The sequence below is a fragment of the Lampetra planeri genome, chromosome 22 (genome assembly GCF_965212315.1).
Source record: "Lampetra planeri chromosome 22, kcLamPlan1.2.h2, whole genome shotgun sequence".
In the NCBI taxonomy this organism is placed as follows: Eukaryota; Metazoa; Chordata; class Hyperoartia; order Petromyzontiformes; family Petromyzontidae; genus Lampetra; species Lampetra planeri.
The window spans coordinates 9,344,602-9,356,183 of NC_136128.1; positions in this window are offsets into that span (position 1 = coordinate 9,344,602).

Genomic DNA, 11,582 nt, shown 5'->3' on the forward strand with positions numbered 1-11,582 from the left:
CTACTTACCATGATGATGATGATGAGAGAGAAGGAGAGAGATGCAAACTCAAAAAATATAGCAGGCGAGGTAGTTAACATCTCCTACCTACCATGATGATGATGATGATGAGAGAGAGGGAGAGAGATGCAAACTCTAAACATATAGCAGGCGAGGTAGTTAACATCTCCTACCTACCATGATGATGATGATGAGAGAGAGGGAGAGAGATGCAAACTCTAAACATATAGCAGGCGAGGTAGTTAACATCTCCTACCTACCATGATGATGATGAGAGAGAGGGAGAGAGATGCAAACTCTAAACATATAGCAGGCGAGGTAGTTAACATCTCCGAGCCACCGTTCACGTGGAGCTTGCCGAATTCGTGCCTCTGCCAAGACCTTTCACTAGCGACGGTTTGCGCACGTGCCGTGCGGTGTGTGCTGCCGACTTTGGAGGATGTGCGTGAAGATGCCTCACTGGTGGAGAGGGGAATTCATACCTCAGCAGAACAAAGGTGGCTGTACCAACGACCATATGTCAGCGCCGATCGTGATGACAAGACGCATTACCGACGCGTGACGTTTCTCTGCAGCAGCAGAGGTTATGTTGCCTCACCTACCTGTCTCGCAATTGCCATCGGGTGGGGGAGCACATTGAAGATACGCTGATGTGTGCCGCTCTCTGCACAGCTACGAAAAGGTCATCTGCGGTGTAAATCCAAAGGTGGATAACGACTTGCATGGTGTGGCCGAATGGCTCAGAGTGCTGAGGCAGGGCCGCTGAGATCCTGGGTTTGAATCTGGGTTTAAGCCGCACGTGAGTTGATGGTCTCAGTGAGCCACCAATGACTGTACAAAATATATTGTGTTAAATCAGTTTTATTTTTCACCTAATTTGGCCAAATTATAGTTCTGAGAATTGGATAAAGAATGTGGTTTGACTGTCATGTGAGACAGCTCTATAATAGAGCATATTAATGCGTGCCGCATCCTTAGTGCAGATAAGAGATCACTTGAAGGAATCTCAGAAGCAGTTCTGTGATGTCACCTTCCACGGGCCGTTCTCTACCCCACAGGTTGATGCACCGCTCTGTGAGAATTCCAAATGGACAGCTCGCCTCGAAGCAGGACGCTGATAGAAATTGATTTTTAACGCGAAATACTTATCAGAGAACAACCTCAAATAAATCAACGTTCCAGTCAATGGTTCTCCAATGAGGGCGATTGCAAGTTCAACTCTCAGTTAGGGGTCATCTCGAGATAGGGCAGGGAGATTGGTACACTTCACACCGTGGCACCTTCACAATGTTCAAGTATATGTTGAAATTCTTTTCCACCCTACGTGGTTAACCGTGCTAATTGGAGTGTATTTGTATAATCAGGTGAGACCTAAACATGCATTTTACCAGGTCAGGCCCACTGAGCTGTATAGCTCTTTTTTCAGAAGCGATCTGGCCACAAATTATAGCTCAACGAAGTGAATTATCAAGTGGAAATCTACAGCAGCCAAATACTCTAAATGCATATTTTTAAACTGTGGAGGAGAAAACCGGAGGACTCGGAGAAAAATCCACGCGACCACGGGGAGAACATGCAAACTCAAAATATATACTGTAGGCATCAGGGCCGGGATCGAGCCCACGACCTCCTGTAAACCAGGCGAGGTAGTTAACATCTCACCACCGGTGGCACCTCAGAGACCACAGATACTGAGTAACACTCGCTTGATAACTCTGATGCTCTGTTAATGGAAAACTGTTCGCGCGTCAACTCAGAACTGGTTGCGTAAATGTTTTCAGAGTTATAACAAAGGCACCGCATCAGTTGCCTTTTAGTTCCATGATAATGAAGGATTTATTACAAGTTGTGTACCGTGGTATACTCCAAGTGTCTACACCAATCTGTTCGCGGCTATCTCATGGACACGTGGTGGAGGCCGGTCCATTGACCTGGAACTCAACTACCCACTCTTACTCACCTACTCACCGACCCACTCACCTACTCAGCGTTCCATCGGCTAGGAATTCAACCACCTAATCACTCACCTACACATCGCCCCACACTACTACTCAGCTATCAGTCAGCTTTCAACTCAACTACCAACTCACTCACCTACTCACCGACTCACACACCTACTAAGCTGTCAATCGGCTTGGAACTCAACTGCCCACTCACTCACCTACTCACCGACCCACTCACCTACTCAGCGTTCCATCGGCTTGGAATTCAACCAGCTAATCACTCACCTACTCATCGCCCCACACTTTTACTCAGCTATCAGTCAGCTTGGAACTCAACTACCCACTCACTCACCTACTCACCAACTCACACACCTACTAAGCTGTCAAACGGCTTGGAACTCAACTGCCCACTCACTCACCTACTCACCGACCCACTCACCTACTCAGCGTTCCATCTGCTTGGAATTCAACCATCTAATCACTCACCTACTCATCGCCCCACACTTTTACTCAGCTATCAGTCAGCTTGGAACTCAACTACCCACTCACTAACCTACTCACCGACTCACACACCTACTAAGCTGTCAATCGGCTTGGAACTCAACTGCCCACTCACTCACCTACTCACCGACTCACACACCTACTTAGCTGTCAATCGGCTTGGAACTCATCTGCCCACTCACTCATCTACTCACCGACTCACACACCTACTAAGCTGTCAATCGGCTTGGAACTCATCTGCCCACTCACTCATCTACTCACCGACTCACACACCTACTAAGCTGTCAATCGGCTTGGAACTCATCTGCCCACTCACTCATCTACTCACCGACTCACACACCTACTAAGCTTTCCATCGGCTTGGAACTCAACTACCCACTCACTCATCTACTCACCCACCCATTCACCTACTCAGTGGTCTGTCAGCCTGGAACTCACTGCCGCTGCACGATATTGGAGACTCGTTACAGACATTCAACCAGTTCAGCAGAAGATGCAAGAGCTTACAATGTATGAATCCTGCACACTCATGAAAACTTAGGTGGTAAGAATTGCGCATTCATAAATGTACTTACTAATCCGAATATGTATTTATACTGGAGGAATCTGATGAGCCATGAGGCTCTTTTTCACAGATGTTTAGTAATTATGGCGGTGACGTGGCGCATTCGCCGATTTATGTAGAGGTTTGCAGTTTAAGTCCAGCAGCTGCCCTGGTGAATACTGGCGGGTGAATTAACCGTCAAAAACCACATAAACCACGACACTCCGTCTGCTCCACGGTGGAAGTTAAAGATCATGGTCCAATTTTTGTTTAATTACCTGCAAATTACTCAACAGGGATGACACAGTGGCAACGTCGCCCCCATAATGTGCGAGGACTGTAGATGGAGTTTGTGAAACGCAGTGCCTTTCGCCATGGCAGCCTTGCGCTCGAATAACAATGAGAGTGCCAATACCCCCATCCCCACGTGCGAAATCATCATTATTCAGTGCAATTATTTGCAGCCCTCGTTTTATTTCGCGTCGCAAACAATGGCGTCTGCGTTCGTGCTAATTCGCGGATGTCAAAACGCCGCAGAATTTGTAACGGGCGCCGATTCCGTACGGAGACGCGGGGGAAAACACAGTAAAGTGTGAAGGAAGGCAGCCAGAACCAGCACTATCAACAAGATTCATCTTCTTGGTTCTTTCGGTAAAGTCACGTAGAAGGGAAGTAATAAAATAATAAAAAATAAAACATAATAAAATGAAATAATTATGTTTTATTTTTTATTATTTTATTACTTCCCTTCTACGTGACTTTACCGAAAGAACCAAGAAGATGAATCCCTGCAGTCACGAAAGCTTTAAATCGAAATATCAACAAGATGTTAAGTACCTCGCCTGGTATGCAGGAGTTTGTGGGTTCGATCCCGATACTGATACCTGCTGTATATGTTTGAGTCTGCAACGTCTCTCCCCCGTGGATCTTTCTTTGGGTCCTCCGGTTTTCCCCTCCACATTTAGAAACATGCGTTCAGAGTATTCGGCTGCTTATACATTTCCATATGATAAAGCCACTTCGTTGAGCTAGCGTTTGTGACAGCCTGGTCGCTTCTGAAAGAGAGCTACAAAGTTCAGTGGGCCTTACCTGGTAAAATAAAAATGTTAGTTTAGTTCATTTCCCAAGCGCTGTGGTTCTATATTGGGAAGTTTGGTCAACTCCATTAATGCGTCTGGCGAGGTGGATATAGCTGGGTGCGAAAAGTACCGAGGCCGCTCGGGCTTCAACTAAACACTTGCCGTAAGGTATGGGGACAACACTTCATCAAACAGCGGATAGAGCGTGGCTGCAGATGTGTGACAGGTCTCGAGGATTTTGCGTGAAAAATCTGACAGCCCCACACCAACCGCACCAGTCGGCCGTATATCGCGGTTACCCGCACAGCTCGTGCGAGGCAGCATATTTGTTTATCTTCTTGGTTCTTTCGGTAAAGTCACGTAGAATGGAAATAAATAAACAATACAAATAAAACATAATAAAATAATTCTCACGACGTTTCGGCCACAACGCAAGCAGCCGTCCTCAGGTGGAGAACAGGTCTGTCCTCAGGTGGAGAACAGGTCTGTCTTGCGTTGTGGCCGAAACGTCGTGAGAATTATTTAATAATGTTTTATTATTTATTATTTCCATTCTACGTGACTTTACCGAAAGTACCATGAGGATGAATCCCTGCAGTCACGAAAGCTTTAAATCGAAACATATGTGTTTACTTAGCCGTATTGTTTACAGCCGTCTCAGTCCCCATAACGAGGTTGAGATTTCGGGTTTAAGAGGCCCTGCAACCCTGCCACGCACACACAGCTGAGGTGTAGCTGCCGACCTTCGTCCTTGGGCCCTTTCCCCTAGAACAAAAAAAACACCAGCTGGGGCGAGTCACCTCCTCGTGTTTTAATCGCGGGGAGGTAGAGCGGTGTGCGTGGGGGGTGGGGAGTTGAGCATCTATGTCAGCATTTCAGAGACCGAGAAGAGTCAAAGGGCCCTGCCCTGATTTGAGACAATGCACAATGATTGCAGAGGTGAAACAAAACAACGTAAATCGAGGAACGCGCCCGGCTTATTGCCGGAGGGGGAGGGGGGGGGGGATTAATGCGGCAATTCCTCGTTTAACGCGGAAGATGCGTTCCTGAAAATGTGCCGAATTGAGCGAAAATAACTCATCAAGCGAGGAATTGCTGCAGGTTACTGAATCGCATTTGCGCTGTCAAATCAGCCTGAGATGAGGGCCCCGTTACTGTATCACTCCGCGTACCGTGTCACACCGCTCAGCCGCGCAGCTCAAGAAAGTAGTTCGTCGTTGACCGCTCATAAACCGCGTTATAACGGTGCTTGTACCATGTTATAACGGTGCGCGTACCGCGTTATAACGGTGCTCGAACCGCGTTATAACGGGAGCGTTTCGCTATATAAAGGGGCTCGTACCACGTTATAATGGGAGCGTTCTGCATTATAACGGTGATTGTACCGCATTATAACGGGAGCATTCCATGTTATAACGGTGCTCGTACCGCGTTATAACGGGAGTGTTCCGCGATATAACGGCGTGCGTACCGCGTTATAACGGGAGCGTTCCGCGTGATAACGGTGTGCGTTTTGGGTTGTGTGAAATTGTGTCCAAACGGAAGAACCACGTTATCGCGATTCGATGACTTGTCACGAGTGTGTGTCACAATTGATTGTTTTTAAATCCTTTATATTAAGTTCGCTTGCTTGCTTGCTTAGGACCGTGCAAATCTTTCGGTTGTTTTTTTAACCCACTTCCCGTGATCCAATCGAGCTGACTCTTTGCACACAGACTCGTTGTGCGTGACAATGAATTTTCGTGAAAATTTTTTTCAAAAATTTTACACTGTTTAGGGAATTAAAAAAAAATATTTATTTACCAATTGCTTAGTGCTGGCAGACAATCATCTGACCCATAGGTGGCAGCCATCTCAAGCCAGAGGACGAGAGGACTCTAGCCGCCACGCATATAAAGGATTTATAGTGAAAAACTTTGTTTTTACGGGTTACATTTTTTTTTCTTTCTTCCCGTCCCGCTGTTTTGTTGGTATCATTCCGTTCGTGTTGTTTTTGTCTCCTTTGTAAAATCTCCTTCACCCCATTCATCGGCCCATTCGTCGGCGCGGCCCTGCAGCTGCTTTTGCCCATGCCGCTGCCGGCAGAAGTGCCTTCGCTCGAGAGAGAGCTCTAGGAGAGCGCCAGTCTAGGGTGTGTAGGGTTCACGAACTTTCTGCACTGCCACCTTATGGCAACCTCGCAGCCCAGTTCGTTGGGCAGTTTCACAAATCGACGTGACCCACCAACCCTTGCCTTAAAAGCGCCCGATCCCAGGCGAGGGCCAGGTTATATCCATTTCAAGAGAGCCTAATAATACTAACTCCAAACACTTAAATAATAAAAAGCTAATTGATTTGAAGCTTCGTGTATTCACAAATGTCCGTACTTCCGAATAGTTTGCATCCTAATTCAACATATTTATTGTATATATATTTATTTTATCTTACACAGTACATTAATAAAAAAGTGTTGCTGACTTTTCCTGGATTCCTGGCTGGCTGCCTGGCTGACATCACTGCGCACATCTCCGTGATGACATCACCCGCGTCCCACAGAGACGATCCGGGTTCGTGCATCGCGCTGACGTCACGCCTCCCCCCCGCCATCCCCCCCGCCATCCCCAAACTTCCACCCCAGTCGTGTACGATAGATGTGGGAGATAGAGGGAGGTGAGGGAGAGAGAGGTGAGGGAGGGAGATAGGGGACGTGAGGGAGGTGAGGGAGATAGAGGTGAGAGAGGGAGAGGTGAGGGAGGTGAGGGAGGGAGATAGGGGGAGGTGGGGGAGGTGAGGGAGGTGAGGAGGTGATAGAGGGAGGTGAGGGAGGTGAGGGAGGGAGGTGAGGGAGGGAGATAGGGGGAGGTGAGGGAGGGAGGTGAGGGAGGGAGATAAGGGGAGATGAGGGAGGTGAGGGAGGTGAGGGAGGGAGATAGGGGGAGGTGAGGGAGGGAGGTGAGGGAGGGAGATAAGGGGAGGTGAGGGAGGTGAGGGAGGGAGGTGAGGGAGGGAGATAGGGGGAGGTGAGGGAGGTGAGGGAGGTGAGAGAGGGAGAGGTGAGGGAGGTGAGGGAGGTGAGGGAGGGAGATAGAGGTAGGTGAGGGAGAGGTGAGGGAGGGAGATAGGGGGAGGTGAGGGAGAGGTGAGGAAGGGAGGTGAGGGAGGGAGATAGAGGAGCGAGGATGACCTGGAGAGGAACGAAGGGTAGAGAGTGGCAGGGCGTGAAACAGAGGGGACAGAGGGAGAGCGACAAGTCGTAGGAGGGAGGGTTCGGGAAAGGCAAGTGAGATTGAGAGAGGTGGGGATGAGAGTGAGGGTGAGAGGTGAGAGAGATAGAGAGAGATAGAAATAGGCAGATAGCGGGAGGCAAGTGAATGAGATCGGGTGGAGGAAGGAGAGGAATCGAGAGGGAGTGGGAGTTAGAAGAGGAGAGAGAGGAATAAAGGGATAGAAACAAACAGATACGAAACAAAGCGAGAATCTAGATAAATTGGGATAACTACAATACACGCTCTTCCAATTTTCTGGGTTTTAGTTTTCACGTGCGTGGGAAACATGCTTCCAACTGCAAAATGTGATGCAGCATCGCTTCCATAATGTTCCCTTCGGGTGGCAAAGGTTCGTAGGACGCAAACATTCGGTGGGACCAGGTAGGAGGCCTTATCTGACATACAAAGTCCTGTTTGTGAGCGCAACAATTGCAAACATCACGTGCCAGATTTGATAACGGGGCCATTGCTCAATAACGACCCACGCTCTGTTATGCTGCATCTAATTGCAATGTTTGAAGATGGAGCACGCGTATCAATATTTTACCAAAAAATAGTATTGTTTTACATATATGTTGGCTGCATTTCGATTTTTAACGGAGTCCAAAAGCCACATGTTGCCGATCCAGAAAACATGGTCTGTCCGTCCCTCTTGTCTGTTCAAGGACACTTCACACATGCTATCGACGAAGTATATAAAACCTCTATCCCAATCGTTACGCAATGTACCCCAACGGCTTATCAATACCAGTGCTCATATCAGTGCAGTTCTTACGGGGGGGGGGGGGGGGGGGAGAACGATGGCAACAACATACGTTTTAAAAGTTTGATTTGTTGAATGTGATGCTGTGCGCATGTACGCACAATCAGCACGCACGATGTGTGCGTCCTTTTTCTACGCTGCTGTGTGTGTGCGTGCATTTGCCTGCCGCACGCTTCTCGAATCGCTCGAAACTAGAACAGAGGCTCTCTTTATTGACCGGCTTTGTCCAGCTTGTTATATTCGTGACCAATGTCATACATAATACCGTTTTTTTGGGTTAGATCACGTAAATTTACGCGATCTAACAAGCAAAACCTTTGCATTATTGATATATTCTTCTTGGTATATAGGGACTCCTCTACTTACGAACAATCGAATTACAAACATTTAGAGGTACGACCAAATATCTCAGTATGTCCAGTTGCCTGTTCGAACCGAGAGTCGTAAGCTCAACCGCCGCGCAATAGATGGCGGTGGTGGCATCTACATCTGCAGGACGTGAAGAACCAGTGGCATCTATGTACATCTGCAGAAGACGAAGAACCAGTGGCATCTACATCTGCAGAACGTGAACAACCATTGGCATTTACATCTGCAGAACATGAAGAACCAGTGGCATCTACATCTCCAGAACGTGAAGAACCAGTGGCATCTACATCTGCAGAACATGAAGAACCAGTGGCATCTACATCTGCAGAACGTGAAGAACCAGTGGCATCTCCACCTGTAGAACACGAAGAACCAGTGGCATCTACATCTACAAAACACGAAAAACCAGTGGAATCTACAGGAGCTTATAAAACTTTTAAAGCCATTCCCCGTGTTTAGTGTACATTTCGTACAACATGTTTGAAATCAACAGGAGTAAAGTTAGACTTACGAACAAATCGACTTACGAACAGGCCTCTGGGAACCTAACTTGTTTTTAAGTAGAAGAGTCCATGTATGAATTTGCGCATGTGAGTTCAATTCAACTACAGGCATCGTCACTCACTTGTCAACGACCGTATTCAAATACACTTTGAAAGAGAAGACGATTTGGAGGCCGGGAGTTGCTGTATATAAGGAAAAGCAATGCCCTTTTCCAATCCACTATGCAGTGTGCTAACCCCAGAACCACCGCTCTACCCCCAAAGTGTAATCCAGGTGAGATAGTGATGCTCATTTTCCCACTGGCACATTTTATTTTAGCGACCTGGCCACAAATGATAGCCCAGCCCAATGAAGTGGTTTATGTGGAAATTTATAGCAGTCGCCAAACACTCTAAACGCACGTTTCTAAATGTAGAGGAAAAAAAAACAGAGATCCCGGAGAAAAAATCCACACGACCACGGGGAGAATATGCAAACTCCAAATATACAGCAGGTATCAGGGTTGGGATCGAACCCACGACCTCCTGTATGCCAGTCGAGGTACTTAACATCTCACCACCGTGACAACCCTGAGCCGAGCCCTCGCGGAGACCTCACGGTACGTGGTATGGGTGATTTTTTCCTACTGGCAGGTTGCCGTGCCGAGCCCTGACTGGCCTCACGGGCGAGTGCAATATAGCTCAACACAACATCGACAGCACATCTTGGTACAAAAATGTGGCGCCAGCCGAACTCAGATGCCAATTGGCGAACTCTGCTGGTTACACCTACCATAGGCTTAGCCCATATCTACAATATACAATATTAAGCTTCTGTTTCCCTTTATAAACATGTATTACAAAATTGTGTATTAAAAAAATTGTGTATTTGTAACGATTTTATTATATTTTTCTAGTGAGGTCCCCCCATTGAATATCGCTCAGGATATATCTAAGAAAATGTAAGGCTCCCTCATTGGACTGGCCTGCCAGTTTGTTGGCGATTGTTTTACAGCCAGAGCAGCGGCTATATGTATGTCGCGTGGCTCTGTGATAACGCGGGCTGACGTCCACTCAAGTTTCAAGTTCAAGCTCATTTATTAGGTATAGCCCTGTGAGCCATTCGGCTCTTGAATCGGGTGCAACCGCAACAAGCAAAAAACAAAAAAGGTTTAACACGTACGCTTTCGCGACCAATATTATTCATAATCAACATTTTTTAGATCGCGTTATTTATAAATGTGTCGTAACCCTCCACCACCCGACACGGCCAATCAGTAAAAAAGTGTCACGTTGACAAAAGACAAATAGTTCACTGCTTTAGCCCACCGGTGTGTTGAAGCGTGAAACCACAACATTTACAATTTGAGTACGACGTTTCGCTGGCAATTGCATCCAGCATCATCGGGTGGTGGAGGGTTACGACACATTAATAAATAACGCGATCTAAACCCAAAAACGTTGATTATGCAAAAAACAAAAACATGAAGAAAAAACATCTTAAAGTGAATATGTGACTCAACGTCGACATCTTGTGACTTATTCCCCTTGTGCACCTTGCTGCTCTGAATAAAGAGCGGCGGCTGCAAACGTCGAGCGATGGGCCCTCCCCTCCGAGTCGCATCAGTGGCACAGCACGCGTGAGCCAGCCCACCATGGGGTCATGACCCCAAACAATGGGATAACCACCTCGAGTGGAAAATTCTAAACAATGATATTTTTTGGTGTCAATAACCATTATTATCTCAGGATCACAATTGCGTTCGATAGGCGTTGTCTTGTTATCAAGTACTAGGTGTGTTATCGTTAACTTGCAGGACTGTATATTAACGTATTGGCAGTAATTCTAGATTTGAAGCTTTCGTGACTGCAAGGATTCATATTCTTAGGTTTTTTCGGTAAAGTCACGTAGGTAAAAAAAAAATACTAAAAGAAAGTAAAATAAAAATAAAATAAAAATCACGACGTTTCGGTGGCAACACAAGCCTCCGTCTTCAGGTAGAACTGTCACAGCACGATAGCTGTATCAATACATTGATACAGCTATCGTATCAATACATTGATACAGCTATCGTGCTGTGACAGTTCCACCTGAAGACGGAAGCTTGTGTTGCCTCCGAAACGACGTGATTTTTATTTTATTTTTATTTTACTTTTATTAATTTTTTTTACCTACGTGACTTTACCGACAAAACCTAAGAATATGTATTGGCAGTTCCACTGCGTTGAGTTTTTGTTGATTGAGTGGCATTAACGTCATCCAGGCCTATTATCTATGACTGCTCACAAAATCGAAGTGTTTATATATGTCTGGTCAGGAGGTTGATTGGTTTCACTGATCGGCCTAGAGACGGCTGAGTCGTCCTCATTGCATGAAGTCTCACGTTCAACATAAATAAATTATCACCTGTGAACCAAGCAATTTGCATCCCGTACAGGTTGACTGACGGACGCTAAAGCCGATAAAGAGCAGCATAGGGCGCTCCCGGTTGCTTTACTCGTTTTTGATGCTCAGGGGCCGTCCATAAATGACGTCACGCACCTGGGGGGGGGGGTCAGACATTTGTGACGATGTGTGACGAGGGGGGGGGGGGTGAGAAATGTGACGTCACATCAAAATGAGCAACTTTAAATAAATGTAGACAACACGTTATGC